The following is a 20,983-nucleotide window of genomic DNA, read 5'->3' as shown; positions in this document are numbered from 1 at the left end:
AATACAAGGCAGGATAGCATTTTGCCATTGTAACAAGAAATAAACCAGAGTACAAGGAATGATCTGAGGTTAAGTACATCAATGTAACAAAATTGCAAACTGCTACAAATGTGCAATACAATAAGAAATTATATCTAATGTCCACACATGAATATAGCCCATCGATGAAATGAAACAAGAGAAAGGAATTAGAAGTTCAATTCACACTTTTATAATTATAGGTGCCTAATTATAGGCACCTACTGGTATGTACTCTAATATGCCCAAGACATCCACACACATCTGCTGTTAAAAAAAGTAATCTGGGCAAGACTCATACCTTACTGCATGAGCAATCTGATGTCCTACAGCATCCTAAGTGGTAATAAGCACTGATGCCGTGAATGACCCTTCCCCCCAAAAACAGGACTTCGAGCCACGTTAGTGTAGGGTAAGATAAAAAGTAAAGGTCCTTTAATAACACAGGGCCTACAGCCCACAGGAATACAGGATGACATGCATGTGTCTCAGTTCTTGTTTCCAGGGCTTTTATAATAAGATCCCTCCAATCATTGCTTTACACATTTCTCAGTCCAGCCCCAGTCCCACCCCTGGTCCAACCCCCTGGAATTGGGTCTGGGGTCGTCAGGACCCTCTGTCTTCATCAACTCTTCTTCCTCAGGCACACAAAGGTCTCTTGGAGTTCATCCAATTCTGGCTTTTGGGTCACTCTGACCTATGTTTATGTTTCATTCTGTAGGCCTTCTGATATCCTTCAGCTCTTTACCTTGGAAAGGAGTCTAAACAAGATTAATTAACTAAAGGAATTTGAGCTCCCTGTTCTGGGACAGGGGTAGTGATAGAAAGGCATTAAACTTAAACTGTTAGAAATATTAACCCTCTAAAAATCTACAACTACTGTGTTCCTAAAATCTACAAAATGTGAAAATCAGAACAAAAACCCCTTTGGCATCAGCACATACATATCACCAAGTGAATACAGCCCCCACTGCTAGGCCCCATCAGGAATACAAGCTGAGAACACAACAGGACACACAGGCAGTGGCCTGTTCTGGTGTGGGTAAGGAAAAGCCAGAATTCTTACCTTCTGCAATTTCCAGAGTAAGTATAACCTCAAATAATACATATAATAAAAATAATATATATAATAAAATAACCTTTCAAAATACTCTTCCTATTTCTAGCTTTCATCTCTTGATATATCTTTTACATGGGCATTATCAGCAGGATGTTCTGTCCATCAGCACACTGCATTTCACTGGGAATGAGTAACATTCATTCCCCAGTCCTGTATCATCTTCTGATCATTTTTAGTGATCCTTGTATGTAACAGCACAGTCAGCTTCACTGGTGTTGTTTACAGTGTCCAAAAGCCAGTCATAATAAATACAAATAAAATGACAAAAATGACAGAGGCACTGTATTACTCAATTTGTGATCTGGCAGAAAAATATGCTGACATGTATTCATAAAGACCTGCAGGTCACTTGGCAACAGACAGTGCATAAGTGGAGTGCATGATCTGCTCAAACCACTGCAAAGCTGAATTAAAGGTGCAGACCTACCTAGGCTGAGAGCACAGTAAGCATCAAAGTAGTATCTAAACATCAGCTTTGTCGATCACTTACAAATGAAGACTGCTTATTACAGAAGATTGTGACTTCATGGATAAATACAGAACTTGATTTTTTTTCAGAATGTTGTGCACCTTATTAAAATTAGGTTACTGTGATTCTAAAATAATCTGTAGTCTATTAAGGAGATAGGGTTAGTAGATACAAAAACTTTTACCCATAGCTCATCTTAATCACTAGTTTTGAGTTCTTTGTCTGAATAACCCATTTCAACTGTGCATTAAGCTTTCCAGATGAAATACAACTATGATTTATCCTTCTGTTAGGAGTTCATACGGTCTTAACAGAATTTTAATTGTGTGCATTCAATGTATTTCAGTACGTCAAAATCAGACCCTGGACACAAAAATTCAGCAAGATTTTAAAATTTTTTTAGGGATAAAGAAACGGTTAAAGGGAGGAATTTTAATTTAAGCAACATGTTTCTTGTATCCGTACCTTTAAGGTAGGTTTCTAGTTAAAAGCAGAAGAGAATCAATTTCAGTATTCAATTTAGCCAAATTCAAACACATTTATTTTTAACATTTTGGCCCAAGACTGAGAAAATCTCATTGGATTTTGTCAGTATCAATACTTCATGAACACATAGATGACTATGATTTCTCTTCCCTATGAATCTTTCACAATATTTCTTTCATTTCTTTAGGGTATGCAACAGTGTAAAAATCCCATATGCATCACTAAAATGCTCAATTGGGGTGCAAGAGATAAATATAATTATAAAACAGAATATAATTATAGAAGTGTGAATTTTTCCTTTGCTTTTTGCAACTCAATTGATGGCATTTAGCACAGCATAAACTGTTAACTTGCAAACAAATCTATACAATGGCTGAAATGGTGGGGGCAATCAAGACTCCAGAGAGTATTAGATTGCTCTAATCATGGAGTTCTAGTAATAGTAACAACGTTCACATTTTCTCTCATTTCTGGATTTAAATATAACACAGTCCCTTGAGTGTTTATTCTCCCACTTATCAACTGAACAGTGTTAAAGAACACAGGATTTAAACACGGTAATGGCAAAGCTAAAATAGTGACAGATTTCCCATCAGGAAGACTAACTCTGTCGAGTCTTGAGTATCACGTGCAGAACTTAGTCAATGGTCCATGCCCACCTATTTCATCAGCAAAATCATGAACTCAAGGTTCCTTTCCCTCTCTCTCTCTCTCCAGCATACCAAGACACAGCTGATCAGCTCACTGACCAGTTGTGTCAAGTCTGAGACTCAGAAGGATAACAAATGCTGCAGCACTGCATGAAAACCAGGAAATGGATGACTTTCAATAAGTCTCTGTGTTCTAAAGAGATCTCTCATCAATCTTGCCATTCTACAACTTTTCTCCACACAGGCACTACATGCTCTTAGCTCGTTCAGTTACACAAGTGAACCAGTTCTTGAAATATCCAAATAACAGAGGCTATGACTATTAAACGGTGGGACATGCAACACATTTCCAAATGGTATGTGAACTATCACAGAGTTTAGGAAGTACCACTGGCAAAAAGAAAGCCACATAGCTATCCACATATTTGCAAGATTCTACTGCTTGTTTTGGTGTGCAGGAAAAGAATGGAAAACCACTGGCCTCTGAACAGCAAACTTAGAATGGAACAAGGATATCCTCTCAACACAGAAAAGAAATCAAGATACTATCACCCACAATTTATCAATTACAGCTCCATCTCAAAAAAACCAAACCAACCAAACCAACCCAATCCAAAAAAACCCCAAAACTAACAAAACCAAAACAGAAACCACCAAAACACAAAAATAAAAAATGTTGCTGAGGGAGCAATACTCAAAGCACTGTGCACAACTCATTCCCCACTCTTTTACTATCCTTATCATTCTTTTTTCAGAGATAATCTAAGATTTTCCTCTCAAGGTATCAGCTGTCAAACAAGACAGATAAAACCAGTATGAGCAATGCAGAAGACCTGCAAACTATAAAACCCTTTCAACTGATCTACTCTCATAACCAGTACCACTTCAGTTCATCTTAGTGTTACCTGGAAGTTAAAGGAAGGTGAAGTCTCTATTAAAATAACATACAAACACCAAATAATGGCCACTTCAATATCATGAGCTACTTATGAAGAGAAAGTTATTCAGTAAACCATTTTACATGACTGACAAACCATAACTTCCAAAGGTAAAGAAAAAATTATTATAGCTGTTAAAATTTAAATTACTGCTTCCAATTTAGTTGATTAATGATTTGCAAATGATTGTATTTTTGATTAGCAATTTGAAAAATTTACTGAAATGATCCATTCTTGATTGTAGTAAGGAGAAGGAAGTAGTCTATTCTGGAGCTTTAATTTTTGCAAAACTAATTCTTTTCTTCTGTTGTAGTGGAATATTAATAAAGTACACTCCAAGACAGATGAATATGTTACACGGTGATTACCTTTCTAAGTTCAGAGAAACACACTGCCACTGGCTAACTCAGTGCTATCAGTCTGTTTGACCTTCTCTGATACAAGACATTCAAGTTATTCCTAACAGGTCTAAAAAGACAGTAAGTTTGGTGCCCAAACAACAGCTGCACGGAACTGTTTCCAAATGAGTATCACATATTTGCCCCTCTGGGCTTATATTACTGGAAGAATTCTTCAATGGGAGATACAGAGGAAGCAAATTTCTCACTTTATATGCAGAGGAACATGTTACTTCTATTGGGAGGGAAGGAAGCTTCTGAACAAATTCAAAAGGCTTTTAGCTTACATCAATACAGCAGATATATCTTAATGCTATCTTCTATTCACATATACACCTTATCCTTCTGTTTAATGCCACAGGGTAGTGAAAGAAACAGTTCACAAATAAACCATGCAAACACTCTTCTGATGTGGAGCTGAAACAAATACTCCGGCACAATACAAAATAGCACATGAAAAAGTAAAGAGAAGTCTTTATTTCAATTCCAGAGCATGAGGGAATCCAACTTTGAAATAGAAGGCAATATATATGACAATACAAAGCATTCTAAAACTGTGCTTATTAAACAGCACCCATGTGACAGCATCTTATTAGCTTAAAAACAGAAAAGCTATTGATTCATTAAAACTGCCTGATATGCTTTCTTAAGCTCTCACACAGAGCCTTAACCATTAAAAGAGAACTATGCAAACAGCAGTTGACATGGTGCCTACAAAACCCCGATAGTTGGGTCAAAACCTATGGTAAACAGTGAAGTACCTTCTTAAAATGTGTTCTTAAGATGTGTTCCTGAGTCAGGAAACAGTTACACAGTCCATACCACTTAAGGGACTATACCAAGGCAACAGTGTTACACAAGGAATGGTCTCAACTAAAAGAGCAAAATTACCAGCTCTGAGCACACTATAAGCTTATACAGCACGTGCACTAAAAGGCAGCCTTTCACCAAGAGGGTACCTCCTCTTCTTGAGATGCTGCTGATCTGAGGAATGCATAACAGGGTTTATAAAGTTGTTTTGAAATTATATGTTCCAAGGCACTGGGAGAAAACTACCATACAAAGGAGAAGAAATCAGAAGGGTCACTTGTGTTATCAAGGTCAGCAAAAGAAAAACCAACTATATTTTCTTACTTAAGATTCTGGAGGGTTGATCCTGCCTGGATGGCAGATACCCACTCAAGCCACTCTATCCCTCACCTTCTAAGCTGAACAGGGGATGGGTCTAGACAAGGGGAGGGAGAGCTCCCTCACCAGCTACCCTCACAAGCAAAGTAGACTCAACTTCGGAAAATTATATCAATAAAATAGAGAAATAAGAAATAACACCAAATCATAAAACGTCTTCCCTGCACCTGCCCCTTCTCCCTAATCTTAATTTTACTCCCAAGTTCTCTACTTCCTCCACTGCAGCAACACAGGTAGGCAGGGAAGGAAGGTTGTGGTTAGTTCATCACGTCTCTGCCGCACACTCCTCTGCAGGGGTAGGACTCCTCACACTCCTTCCCTGCTCCTGTGTGGGGTCCCTCCCCTCAGAGACATACCTCAAACTTCTCACAGTCTGAGTCTTTTTCCTGGGCTGTAGCTCTTCATTAACTGCCCCAGAATAGGGCCCCCCTTCCACAGGGTGCAGTCCCTTCAGGAAAAGACTGTTCCAGCAGTAGGGAACCCCTGTGGGGTCACAAGTCCTGCCAGCAAACCCACTCCAGCACAGGCTTCCCACAGGGTCACAGTCTCCTTCAGCTGCAAATTCAAAATGTTTGACTTAGTGTCACTGTTATGTTTCTAAATCACTTTCTGTAATATGGTCAAAAAAGTCAGTTTCCTCAACAATGGAAACATTTCAAAAGACAGAGTGACTTCAATAGAAAATAAAAACATTTTTCCAGTGTGGCCTTGGACCATGTTCTAAACTTAATTGCAGCAATGTATCAAAGGTATTACCACAAAGGAAGTGTAAAGAACTACAGATTAATAAAGCTAATCTCTTCTGTCCACTCAAGAGCACCTAAAATTTTTAAAGTGAATCTGCTGATGGAGTCATTTTTCTGTGGTGATAACACTAAGAGCAGAAAATCAAACAGCACCAAATAGCTTGATTCTCCCAGAGTGAGGACATTCCATCACGGCTGACTATCTATAGACAGAAGGAAAGTGTCAGAATGCTGCAGGACCTGATGACAATGATTCTTTAATAGTTATAGACCAAGAACTCCTAATCCAATCCATAATTTAAATTATGAAAAAGAATCAGACCTTTGAAATTCATGATGCAAGTGTGATACAGCAAACTGAAAATTATGTTTTATGAGCTGTAACAACTATTTGAAAACTGGAGAATAAACCTCAAACCAATGGTATAGATGCCAATAAAAGGAATTTCCAATACCACATAACAGTGGACTTTGACACAGGCGAACCACAGGCTTCTCTGAAGTAGCGTGACCACAGCCCTCGCCTCTCATGTGGGGCTGAGGATCAGAGTAGAGGGGTTGTTCTTGCAGCAGTGAAAAACTGCACATGGAGACTGCCAGAGTTGTCCTACCTCCAGACTCAGCAGCAAGCCAGAGGGAAGCCCTAACTGACTCAGATGAAATACAGCCCGTAGTCCAAAGCAGGACCATTCAAAGTTAGTGGACTATCATGCAAAATAGCTGTGAAAGGGTTTCAAATCACCTCAGTTTGAAACCATCCCAGGGACATTCATCTGCAAAAAACTGCATCAATCTCTTCAATGCACACAAAAATTATTTTATTTTAGTACAAGTGGCACACAGAACAGTTAAAAATCTGGCACACAGCAGGTACCTAAAGGCTGATGTACTGGACCCAGTCCTCACTTTCAAGTAAAATATTTTAGCTTTTAAAGCTTTTCTTGGAGTGGTATTTCCTGGCAGAGAGGAGGTGATCAAGAACTCTCAACTCCCACCCTTGGATCAAACTGACCTTGTAATATTTTAGCATACTATGACAATTCCAAACTAGCATTAGGTCTTCAAATGTCAAAATCCAATTAACCTAAATTCTACTATCTCTTGTTTAAAACAGTACCAGAGATATTTTATAACAAGACATAAAACTTACCCACACCACAATCCTGGAAGAATACAGTGATTACAAAAAGGTTCAGACAGAGAACATGTCAGTGAACCCAATTCACATGAGGACTACAGGAGAAATGGAAAGCTAGAAGGATACTCTATGACAGTAGCTATTAAGGTTATATTTTCAGCTATCTCAGAGGGGAAAGGCTGAATCTTATTTTGCTAGAGAGTGGTTCTGGGCATAATGGAAATGTTATGTTATGACTCTGTTTTGACTGTGAAAGCTTAGAGTTACAAGAAACACCACTGTACATCCTACTAAATGAAATAAAAAATATGTGTTCAGAGACTCATACAGTGCAAGAAACTTTAGTCCATCATTTCATCCTTCCATAGGAGTAATGTGATAAAAATAAAAAGAGATACTGTGAACTGAACTAGAAGTCATTCCACTTTCACTCAATGTTTCTTTCCTTCTACCTCAGTTCTGCAAGTTGAGGTCAAAGTTTACATCTTGAGACACAAACAGCTTCACTCTCCTGTGGCTGGAATTTAATAAGCCTGACACAGGAGTTACTGCACTGGGGTGTGCTTAGTTCTACTGCAACAGCGCTTGCAAAAGACAAGCTGGCAAATTATATGCTCAATAAGCAGAGAGAGCAGATTTTTTACTTTATTTTCAAAAACAGCCCCAATTTCCTTCTCTCCATTCAAAATCTAAAGAAGGAAAAAAAAATCCAGTATCCTTTCTCTCACTATTCAGTATTAGGTAAAAATCTAATGAAGTCACAATGGTACAAGCACGAAACAAACAAGCTCACAGTTTCCAAATATAAATATGTGGGATAAGGTACACATTTCCAATTCCACAGAATCTAACCTGCATTTGGATTTACAAAAAAAACCAAAAATTCTATCATTCTGCTTGCAAATGTGAAAACTGATTTTGAAGGTGCATTGCAGGTAGCTGCTAGAAAGGGGAGAGATGCTTAAGGAAATCAGGAAAAAACCTGGTGTCTCTAATTATCCCCTGACAAGGTATGGAAAAAACCAATGGCTAGAAACAATTAATATACACATCACTTAGGTAAGTGTATGTAGTAACAATGAAAACAAATATGAACAGCTCTATTCAGTGGTATCCAAACAGACTTGAAACAAAAAATCTGGAATCAAATAGAAGTTACAAGCACTTGAAGAACTAGCTCTGAAAAATACTAACAACTGTTGTTCATTAAATAGCTCCTCTGACCCCATTTCAGTAATTTCCTTTTGATTGATCTAAAATCAGGCTTACAATCAGCAAGAGAAATTGCTTCATTTGCTGAATACACTGAACTGAGTCACTGAACTTATATGACTTCTAGATAAAAAAGTCCTGTACGTTTTGACTCATTATGTTTTTAAACTTCTGGAATGCAAAGCATCTGCACTACCAGTATTGAAGCCATTAAACTGCTGCAGCATCAGCATCATCATCATGCTATGAAGAAAATAATTTTCTTGGTAGTCTGCAATTGTTTAAAAGGCTCCAATAGAGACAATTCAAGTGGGTAACACATTTTCCAAACTTAGATTACGATGCCTGTAATCACTGATATCTGTAAACTATTTTGTTGAATTTATGGTTCATGCTTCTGGGCCTATATCATCAATAACATTTTCCCATAGCCTGAAGAAGGGGGCTAGCTACTGTGATTTAAACAGAACTGTGGGATTTTATAACATGTGTGCCAACTCCTTCACTTCTACCCAAGGAAAGTGAGTATCTCTAAGGTACACCATATTACACCCTGGACATGGTACAGCACCCACTTACTGGGTACCTTGTTACCACTAAGGAGTACAAATACAATCACTTTGAATTATGTATTTCCATGCTGTCCTAACCTCTAAAAATAATAGTCCTAAAAACTCCAAGGTTTTTGGGAAAAGTTATTGATAAGCTCTATCAAATCAGCTGCCAAGTCAAGAAGATTCCGATAAGTTGAGGATTTCAAGATGTTAGTGAGAACAATTTCTACAAAGATCAAATCAAATCTCAGTTGAGCCTAAACTTACAGAGTTGTTTTTTTTTTTCCAAAAGCAAGACTGTTTTTAATTCACAGCACAAGTAGACTACTTTAAAGAAATAGGAGGAGAGATGAAAGGTACATGTAGGATCCAATACAGAAAGAATGAATGGGCACTGGAAGTATCTTTCATACTGTAACATTCTTAGGAATGTTAGACTGCCAATGAAATGTAAATTCTTATCTATACAATTAGAATATAAAGCAGAGAACTGAAGCTCCCTATTTCAGTATGCAAGATATTATGAAGTGAAAGATAAGCCAAATATCTACTGAAAGTTGCCCAGAGGAAAATAAGCATTCTGCCGTCCTTTTTTGTTACATACAAATACAGAAACATCTGGGTCAAACAGGAATATTTGGTTTAGTTCCTGAAAGCTACAATTATAACAAAAAGAAAAAAAAAGAAAATATGAATCTATTTCATGTTGAACAACATTATTAGAAAAGGGAGTGGGTTAAGAGGGGAATAACCTCCATTGCTTTGCGATACATCTCAGAATATTGTTCTTCTTCTCTCTTAGTAAAAACTTCTAAGTTAGAACACGTAGCCATTTCTCAATTAACCAAGGCAATGAGGAGAGATAAAACATGCCAACACCAAGTTAATCATCTTGTATTATTGCCTATGGGAGAAGCAGGGGAAACATAAGGATTTACATAGAGAGCACTTTAACCAGCCAGAATAATGCAGACAGGTACTAGCTACAGACCCTGAAATGCCAATTCTTAAAGATAGGAGTTTTGACTGGGGAAAAACAAGCCCTAGTTTAATAAACATTATATAGTCCAGTTTTGTTGTTAGTTCTCCATTATGCTAAGACACTTCAAGAAACTTTTGATGTATCTTTAAGGCATTTTTCTTTAACAACTTCGGAGTTACTGAAAAGCGGCTCATTATCTTAATAGTTATTTTCAATGTAAGGATTCCTCTTCTTTGTATACATATACCCACATGAAAAGACATCCCCTGTATCTCTAAACCTTTATTCAGAAGTTGCACAGTTTTACTGAGCAGTGGAAAATTTTCAAACTGAAAGAGTATTATTTGAAAGATTCTGGAGTGTGTAAAACAGATACCCAGAACAAAAAATGAATTACCATACACGGAAGACCCAATATGAACATTTCAAAGACTTTCTCCTATTTATGAAAAGTATTTGAAGCAAAAGCAACACTGACATGATATATCCATGGAATGATAACTGTATCTCCATATCTGATAACTAAAGAATTTGGAGCAGAGTACAAGAAAAAACAAGAATGAAAATAAAGTAAGAAAATTCCTAATGATAAGACACTTCCCAAGATTCCATCAAAGTTCAAATGTTCTCTCATAGACAAAGATGCCAGAAGAAACCTGCTATATAAAGTATGCTTGCATATACTTCTGTTTGGATAAACTCCTACATGCTGTTAACACTGTCATTAATAAGTACAGTTACTCCTGAGGGTCCACTGTATATATTTTGGAAATCATAAGGTATTTGTAAACTCTGGGATCTAGAAGCACTCAGGTCATACGTTATTTCAAATCTTGCCCCAATATATGTGCAGGCTGCCTCCACTCTCCACCATCCTTCTTTCCATAGGAAGGGACTGGTCTGGACAGCAGCAATGGTCCTACAGCAGACTCCAGAAAGCTCTCCAGTCTGAGCAGTTCAGGGACCAGCATGGGCAGGTAAGGTTGTGTGTGACAGGTCACAGCCACACAGAAATTTTGCTGTGGTACAGTGTGAGATCATTAGAAGATGCAGCTGTTTCTTCAGGTATGAAGACTCATGTAATGCAAAGCTACTCCTAGAAAATTTTAAAACAAAAGTAAGTACATGACTAAACTTCAAAACTAAACTCTATGACTAAACCTCACATGTCAAATGTTAGTTAAAACTTTCAATACGATTTGTTGATAAAACTGAAAACTTTTTTTAATCTGTAAGGTGGGTTTTTTAAATTTAGTGATAAAAATGGTAGAACTGGCAGCTATGAAAAGTGGAATAAAGATGCCAAACTTTTCTTTAACCTAAGAACCTAGAATTTCAATTTTATCCTGTTATTCTACAATGTTTCCAAGTGCACATACTAATTAGCTGCTCTCTAACAAGTTCCAAAAGGGTGAGGGGGAATAGTTCACTTCCATTTTGAAAAAGGCAGAACCATGATAAACAGTGAACTATGCAAAGTTAACACGGAGTCAAACATTTTAAGAAACTTAATTTTACAATACTGTGTTATTTGTCATCAACTACCATATAAGAATTTTAAAGTTCTAGAACACATAAAACCAGAATAGCAACACTACTTCGAGCTCTTTGATACCTTCATTCATGAAAATGAAAATGTTCAAATTAAAAATGGGAGAACGATAAATATAATAAAAATATGATCTAAAACAATAATAACAATGCAAGTCATAAGGCAGCATAGCAGCAATTAGATATACTACAATACCTTAGTGGCCCAAGTGCTTTCATTTTCCTGAGATAGGTTCCCCATGAAACACTGTTTTTAATTTTTAAAGACTAAAAATTTATTACATTGTGATAAGCTCTTTGTGGCTCAATTTCCCCTGGGCCATAAAGCAAAGAATGTTTTGTTAGTCCAATAATAATGTGACACTATAGAGAGGGCTCAGTTCTAGCATAAAAAGATCCACCACTGCACATGGCGTAACTCTTGGCAGTAAGGATCTTGTAGCAGAATGATGGCATTATTCAAGGTTATGTCACTTTACCGTCATGTGTGGGTCTACTCTTTTCCCCTGAAGAGACAGGTCAAAGGAGATTTCTGTATGTAAATTACAAAACAAACAAATAAAACCACAGGAAAATTTATTCAAATGAAATTATACCTTAGTATACTTATATTCTACCTTAAAGCCATTAATTTCATACTTCAGACCTTCTGATACACTACACACCCAATTCTTTTCACTAAATACACATTATTTTTCATTACATTCTTGCAGTACTAGTGTAAATTTTTTCTCGTGCTTAGAAACATTCCCTAATGAAGAGCACGAGCTTCAAACTCATAAATCATCCAAATTTAACATAGATAATCCCACTTATTACTGACCAGTAATCAAATAAGGGTCTGTTCTAGTAGTCTGAATATGTACTCTCTGTCTGTTTATGTTACACAAATGGAGTGATTAAAGCAGAACATAATTTTGAAGACACAACATTCCAAATGATGCCCTAACATGAGCAGGCAATTTGCTGGATAGGGTGACACTGTGAAAGGGAACCTGAGTGAACTCGTATTTATGCACAGCAGACAATCAACGCCCAGGGCTGAGCTGCTTGGCAGCAAACCCAGCCAGCTCAGCACCCGCAAGCACAGAGCTGCTGCAAAGGACTAGCATGAACCCAACCTCGGGAGAGCAAAGGTGACATGGGGACCTATTACACCAGGTCAGAGAACATGCATTAATGAGCTGGGAGAATGAGACACCGTGTAACTCTGAACATACTATATAAGGACAAAGGTCATGAGTAAATTTACATGGATGTGAGATAGAAAGACTGGACTGACAAATAATAAACTGTGCTTTCCTCTCAAACGACTCATGTTACCCTGAGAAAAACTGCATTTAGAACTCTTCCAAATGAGCCACACACAGATACAGAAGAGGTAAAAACGAACAGCAGAGGAAAAAAGCAATGTATGGAGTGCTGACCCGTAACAGGTGCCCAAACGAAATCTTTCAAGAACTAGAAATAAATGTGTTTCATCAGACACACACAGTCTACTAGGACTGATTTGATGACTTTGACAAAAATACCTCATACATCTCCAAAAGGAAGGGGAAGCAAAGTAAGAATACATTTTAAAAAGAAACCAGCAAAACCACACTTGGGCAAGAGCAGTGTCTAGTTAGATGAGTATTTCCAAAATACAGTATAAGATTTATTGCTAAACTATTACTTCATATGGTATTCATTATAAGAGGAATAAAAAATATTAAAAGCTGCACAAGAACAGAAAGCATACATGGAGACAGCAAACATTGGTAGTGTCAATTCAAGAAGCAAAATATTGCCCAGAATAAAGGTAGAAAAAAAACAACTTGTCTGCCATCAAAAAAAGAGTTGAAAGAGATACAAGTGTTCTTCTCTGGTCATTGAAGCAAAAGAAGTAAAAAAGGAGATAAATAATACAGGGTGGTTTTCTCCTAAGTACCAAGAAAAATCCTGATAAAGGTTGGCACTGCCTCCCTGAACTTTGGGTCAGAACACTGATTTTATTCTTACCAAGGGAGAGAAAAAGGACAAATTAAGGTCAGGAGCCAGAACAATTGTAAGACACAAAAATGATCTTCTTTATATAATTCTCAGCAGTCTTGTGGAAGAAATTAGCATCAATACAGAAAGGTACATAAACACATAATAGAAGCAGCAACAGTCACTAGCAGTCTCTACTTCATGCTAAAGATGTCCATTATAAATGCAATAAAGTTTGAAAGGAGGAGGTGTTTGGCTTAAGTGCTTCTGTGTACTTAGTTAACATAGTTCTTTGTCTTTAAAAGAGCAACAATCACATTGTGAAAATTATCATCACCATTACACTCTGTGGCAAATTAAAAAAAAATAACAACCACCACCATCCCTCCTCCCCTAACATTTTAAGTATAAATGCCAATATTCAAGAATAGGATTGTCTCTCAGGGAAAATATACCAGCAGAATAAACTGAGAAAAATTTTGCTGCCCTACCCAAATGAAGGTGCCCTCAAAAATTTCACTCTCAGAAGTTCAATTAGGCAACTCACAACAAGGCTACATGAACGAATTACAAATACTCAGAACAAAAGCTGAAGAACTGAGCCCAAGATGGCACAGTGTAACTACTGCCAGTATGCAGAACAATAAATCCAGGGTTGTTAATGCTGTTTTTAACCTTAAGTAAAAAGAAAATTCGAATGCAGCAGCTGGAAATTGTGCTACGATAATGGAAAATTCTATGAACCTTTTCTTTGTGTGAAACTCTGTTCCATTTATGAACCTTACTATTTACATTCAAAGCAAAATAACTGGAACATTCTACACAAAACAGTGTACATAGACAACAAATATAAAATTCTTATCATCTACGAACAGATTTGAAAAATCTGCATTTAGGCACAGAGGGAGACTAATTTCTATAAATGCTAATTTCAAAGTGCTATGTGAACCTTTAAAAATCACTAAACAGAACCTTTAGACTCACAGCACTTTCAAAACATACCTCTTTGCTTGCTAAAGGCCCTCTATATAACTGAATGTGTGTATCAGTCAGAAAACAAAAGGTACATTATTAAAAGGGAAATTGGAAAACTCTTGAGATTAAGTTAAGCACATAGGTTCTTTTTTTTTTCCTGTTATAACTTTTATAACTTTGCATCTAGGGCAACTAATAAATAAGCACCAAAAATACAATGCATTCGCGTGTCCTTTCTGTGCAATACTAAAATCAAATCATGGATCTTTCAGCTTGGGAGCATTCATTGCTTAATATCTCAAGAAGAAAAAATTATAATTGCTAATGCTGCCCATGGCATTTTGAAATGTGGTAACAATTACAGATATGAAAAAACAAAACAAAAAAACCCACACAAACAAAACCCCATTCTATTGATGCTGAAATAAATTGTGATTCTGGATTATTCTAACCACAAACAACAGACAACCACGTGGATGGGCAATACGCAAATCAGTCATGGAAATACCCCAAGTCAGACTCTGGAATAGTATGTTTATATTCTTGCCAAAATTTTTCTTGCTGTTAAATTAAAATGTTAGCTTTCAAGCATATGACAAATCTTATTTACTCTAGTTATGGTTAGTTAATTCTCAATGAGGAGCTTTTTACTTATCTTCAAAATTTGCTTATGAAGCATCTATGAGGTATTTTAATCTAATAATATCCTTAATCTCTTTGTTTTTGTAACAAATTACAATTACAAAACACGAGGGCAAGACAGTATTTTTGCTTCCTTCGTTATTCCCCAAAATCAGATGGAAAAGGAGAATGACAAAAAACTAAGTTTCCACTACACAGAAGCAGAAAATAGGCTTACAAGATTGCCATGTTATAGCCTAAGAAGATTAATTCCTGCACTTAAGCTGTAATAGAGGACAATCTAGTGAGGACTGATGTTTAGCTGAATTGGTGCTATTTGCTCGGATGCAGAAGAAATAGGAAGCTGGTTTAACCTCCCATTCACACTGTAAAAAAAAGACAGCATGCACATAAGCAAACACCAGCATGGAACTCTCACCAGTCTTCTTGTAGCAGCAATCTCCAAGGCAACTTGTGCAATGAAATGAAAGTAAGAGCACATTTTTGACTTCTGACCTTGTGACAATGGGTAGGTAACACTGGGGAGAAAGAAAACATGCCGAAACTCTTGCAAATCTCACAACACTGCAATGAATTTAACTGCACACTAATTTCTTCTACAGTATAGACCAGAGATGGCCTGTACAATGATGGCCTGTTCTTGCACACAAGAACATAGTGGTCTTCACACAAGGGGGTAGCAGCTGTAAAAGCAGCAACTTCTGATCCCAGTTGCCTAAACTACTTCCTATCCCTCTACAAATGGTCACAACAAGCTGGCATACCTGTGCCTGTACAGTCCAACATGACTTTGAGTTACAGTGAAAGTATCTTGCAAAACTAAGCTGTTTTAGGAACTCTCTCTCATTGAGATCTGCTCAAACACACTGATTTATCTTCTGTAAAGATTCTGTTTTGCAACATTAAGGGGCACTGGCAAGGATAATAATTTACATAAAATGATGGCTACTCCTAGCAAAAATTTAAACAAAAATAAGTACATGACTAAACTTCCTATACTGAAGTGTCTTGTTCTCTGCATGTTAGCTGAGCTTTAGTTCAGCTTTATGCACAAGGTTAAGAAACTTCTTATCTTTGCAGCCATTTTCCTAAGTTCATTTGTCAGTTGGGAAAGGTTAATATTATACATGCAGCTTGTAGAGAATTTTAAATATTTTCAGCCCTATATAAGTTTAGGCAACATTCAATCCTTTCTGTGTTTTGATGGTGGGGTAGCCATTGGCTACAGTTATGTAACAAAACCACTTGTCACAGCTCAAAATACAACCTATGCAGTTAAGTTTAAAAGATAGATCCTAGGGGGCATTACTCTAGCTGTATATTTTGTACAAATTATATAGATTTTTCTTTCTCTATTCTTCAGCATTCATTTTGTATGTTTTTACAATATGCTAAAAATACCAAGACCGGATATCCAACAGTACAACTATAACAACAGGATTTATTTAGGTATCAGAGATCTTTAGTTTCTGTTCTGGCTTATTATTACTATTATTACTAGTACTAATATTATATATTAACCTTGTATTGCTTGTGTTGGGTAAGCATACACATTAAGTAGGTTTAATATTTTTAACTATACTACATACTAGCAGTTAGAACAGTACTCTCCTGTAGGAAAAGACTACAGCATTTCAAGAAAAAGTAATCTACTGTACTGAGCATTTAATATTATGTGATGTAGGCAATCAAGTAGAAATTTAACTTTTGAAATTTAGTGCTTTAATTGAAGTGCTGGGGGTTGTGTGTGTGGGTTTTATTTATTTTTGTTGTTGGTTGTGTTGGTTTTTGTTCTTTTGTTTAAAAAAAAGAAAGTACAGCAGTACACCAAAAATAAAATATTAGTTATTGCTTTTCCTCTGGTTTACACTACACAGTGCACCACTAATCAACTGTGTTAACTAATGAAGCTGCTTTAGGGAAAGTTCAGATTGGACATTAGTTCAATTCTCTGAGAAGGGTGATCAGTCACTGGAACAGGCTCCCCAGGGCAGTGGTCACAGCACCAAAGGCTGTCATAGTTCAAGGAGCATCTGGATGATGCTCTTAGTCCCCCTCTTTTAGTTTTAGGAAGCCCTGCAAGCAGGAGGGAGCTGAGACAATGATCCTTATAGGACCCTTCCAACTTGAGTTATTCTAATATTTTATGTATAATAACACAGGATGCAACTGTAGTACATTAGCACAAAAGCTGTTTTTTTCTCTTACAGCTGGAGTTTCCTAAAAGAACCCCAACAAATCCTTCAATTAATTTTACCCATTAAATAATAAGCTGTCTAGAGGTGCTCTTCACATTTTTTACTTACTAAATGAGAGCATTACTTTCCCATGTGATAACATCCTGGCAACTGGAACAACAGACAAAAACCCTAAAACTTCATCCAACAGCTCAAAGAGGAATTAAGAAAAAAATAAATAAAGAAATGGTAGATTGCATTGATTATACATGCTGGAAAAAGAGTGTTAGGTAACACTTGAAACAATTATACAGAAGGACTCTGAAAGAAAGGGGTGAAGTACTTTCACAGGCAATTCAGGGGCAAGAACTTCCCTATGGAAGGTAAGCTGATATATCAAGGTGGGACTCAAGGACAACTTAATCAGCCTCAATTATGTTAAAGAGAGAGGGGCAGATAAAATAACAGAGGAACAGATTCACCAACACTTGCACACAGCCCAGTCTTAGCCACTAAAGGTACTACACGATAACACTGTTTTTCCAAAGTCAAGAACCTTGTAAGCACCTCAGACCTCATGTAAGGATTTTACACTCACACAGATTTTGGAAATCTTCCTATCAGAAGATATTCTACCTTCCTTAATCATAAGGAAGTATGTCAGTTACAAAAAGCAAGTTCATGACACATTACATTAGATGAATGTAATGCTCAATTTTTTTTCATCATTTATAGATCAATTTATATTTGTTCTATAAAATCAGTAAGGGTTAGGTGAAAATTTCACATACATTTTCAGACACTACTTTGTTGTGAAAATTATTGCAAAACTTCAAGTTTCAGATTCTGAAAAATGCAACCAACTATGGAGGTACTTCAGAAAGCGTAGTTTTAAATATCCAATGCCAAAATGTTTGTTTTCCTCTTTGAAAGGAGGCAGTTTTGGGCCTATTTCTATAGTTTCTCAAAATATGTATGTTATTCATTTTATTATCTTCAATGAGCACTATGTGATATAGTAAAAATTTCATAAGAAAATTAAAGAGGTTCTTATTTCTCATGTAGATTTACACCAATATAACCATTTGTCTCATTGAGAAGACTTACAGTAGACAGGTTGGGCAGAAAGCATCTAACTTGTGTGCCCCTTATTTCATTCCTTACTCAAAATTATTCCAAATATCTTGAAATTTTAGGAATCGTGGGAAAGTCCAACCAGTCTCCTGACTGCCTTTTTGCCTCCTAAGGGTCACAGCTCATCATGAAAAAACAGGTTCATCAAACACTTAAAGTTGTGACATAAGTCATAGTATTTAGAGGCTGAAACATACTACAAGTCCTCGGAAACAAAGTGTACATTATGCAAATCATCAGGATGGTATTTCTTTTATTCCTTTGTACTGGAAGCTATTTAAGAAGTATTCTCAGTTTAATTCACTGTAGCTGAAAAATTCTGGAACAACAGTGCACTCTTTATGTATAACTTTTGTAAATAGAAGAAATCACATCCATGTAGCATAACAGTAACTAGGGGAATGGAACCACAACACAACAAGTACTTACCAGTGTACAGGCTGCCTCATATGTAGGGATTAAAACAAAAATACCAGCATGCATAAACTCTTTATGTAAGTATATTTTATATCTAAGCACATGAAATGCCCTAATTTATGTCTGCTATTTTATTGGAATCCAGAAAGCAATGAAGTATTTACCTGGAGCTGTACTTTACTACATACAAATTTAAAGCAGCAAGGAATAAGTTCATACCTCGAGTGTCTCAATATTAGCAAAGTTTTAGGTCCAAGAATTATGGATCTTTTATAATTACTTTCCCAGTATGAGGCATGGTTCATAATCCACAGTATTTTTAATGCTTCTTCAGTGTATGAACCCCAGGAGTTTAGAGATCTAAAAATTACTCAGAACCTCAGTTTGTATTGGTGTTGCCTGTTTGGAATGTTACAGAAAGGCAATTTCTAAATATAAACAGGATAGCATCTGGGAAAACATCTTTTGTTCCTACAATAGTGTACAAAGCTAAAGCATCTAAACTGTAAATACCTGTGCAAAACAAATTCATTGAAAATCCTGACAAGTGTTCAAGGCCAGGTTGGATAAGGCCTTGAGCAACCTCATCTAGTGGGAGGTGTCCATGCCCCTGGTAAGGGGCTTTGGGACTAGATGATCTTTAAGGTCCATTCCACCTCCTTAACATTCTGTGATTCTGTGAAACTGACATGGAAATGTTACATATCCACATCAATGACTAAATGATCATATACCTTACCAATACTGTCCCATTCAGGTGAGTATTCTCTTTGTGAAGCAGATACTCAACTTCTGACAAAAAGCAGTGGTAATTAAAAAAAAGCTTTCATGAAACTCTGAAATAAAAATGAAATTAACAGGTTCTGTACTATAGGATTACATATATATATTATACATACATACATATATGTGTGTGTGTGTCTGTATATGCATACATACGCCAGTCTATTTGAGACTCCAAAGATGAAAGAGAAAATGCAACTAAAATAACTCAATCACTGTTTTGCATAACAGATTAAGAGTGCATATGAAACGAACAGAATTGAAAGGCTCTGAAATACTTAAAACTATTATGATAGCATGAGAAAAGCCATTTTTGTTTTAAAAGTTGATAAGTGAATCATCTTCACAGGTTAAAAGGCCTGAAGGAGGGGAAAGTGCACATTTCCTGGAAACAGAGAATCTCATCAGACTTTACAGCAGTCTTTCAAGAAACTGCAACAATTTGGGTTTTGCAGAAGGAAGGCACACACCTCAAGTTCACACCCTTTAAGAATTCACCCACATCCAAAACTGTTTCCTGTGTGACAACCCACATGGGCTACTTCAAAAAACAAGTCATACAGAAAACAAAGTCACATACAACAATATTCCATTATTCCACAGGACACACTCAGCAGTGTCCTGATTCAGCAAACGGGAACAGATTTAAACATTGTCCCAGTCATGTATGGTCAGACTTCAAGAAGGAAGATTTGGACAGGGCTCTCCCCACGTGGGTGTGCCCTTCCAGCCTGCACAGGGTATTTTTTAGGTGAGGCACAGCGAGCGCAGAACTGGCCCCACCGTTTAAGTCCCAAGGTCCATCTGCCACGGCTGAGCGAGCTTGGACAGTGACAGTGAAGTCCTCGGGACTGTCACTGCACCCGGTACTAACCGGGGTTGACCCTGCTGAGCATCCGAGATCTGACCGGATCGGATGGCAGGGAGGCACTGAACTGCCAGGGAACGGTCCTACTGAGACTCGAACTCATGACCTTGGGATTCAGAGTCCAGAGTGCTCTCCTTTACACCACGTGCTCAAACCCCAAGATCCAATCCAGCTATAGCGCCGGAGGAGACAGGTTACAGAAGCAACCGGGAAAGCAGCAAGTCTACCGATACAAAGGCTGTGAGAAGACTATCACGGAGGTTTCCAGACTCTCCAGTTGCAGTGGTAAACCCAAACGCAGCCGAGCACCACCAGCCCCGGCGCCGGGGGTGCCTCAAGAACCACACGTGCATTCCCGTTTTCCTCCATACCCGCTTTCCCTGGCTTACAACCCCAACCGAGCCGAGCCTTTCTCCCTACAACCTCGCTCGGCCATCCGGAGCACTCCCGGCCCCAGATCTTTTAATTCAAGACGAAATCTGCCCCCGAAAGGCAGTGGATGGCGGAAGGAGGAGAGGGAATTAACCCGTTTCCTGTTGCTTTAATCCCTTCATTGGGGTTTCAGC

At 37.4% G+C, this 20,983-nt stretch overlaps 2 protein-coding genes across 2 annotated transcripts in view; one reads left to right on the top strand and one right to left on the bottom strand.

The window, feature by feature from the left end:
• The window catches only part of PUDP (pseudouridine 5'-phosphatase), a 61,105-nt gene that overhangs the window by 39,691 nt on the left and 431 nt on the right, over positions 1 to 20,983 (bottom strand). The window lies entirely within an intron of this gene.
• The window catches only part of STS (steroid sulfatase), a 111,203-nt gene continuing 110,807 nt past the window's right edge, over positions 20,588 to 20,983 (top strand). The window contains exon 1 of the mRNA XM_071565694.1: positions 20,588 to 20,702. The gene's annotated coding sequence lies outside the window, so the exon portion shown is untranslated. The remainder of the gene's footprint in view (positions 20,703 to 20,983) is intronic.

Source organism: Pithys albifrons, chromosome 1, assembly GCF_047495875.1.
Source record: "Pithys albifrons albifrons isolate INPA30051 chromosome 1, PitAlb_v1, whole genome shotgun sequence".
NCBI classification, from domain to species: domain Eukaryota; kingdom Metazoa; phylum Chordata; class Aves; order Passeriformes; family Thamnophilidae; genus Pithys; species Pithys albifrons.
This window is presented reverse-complemented; position numbering and strand designations above follow the sequence as displayed.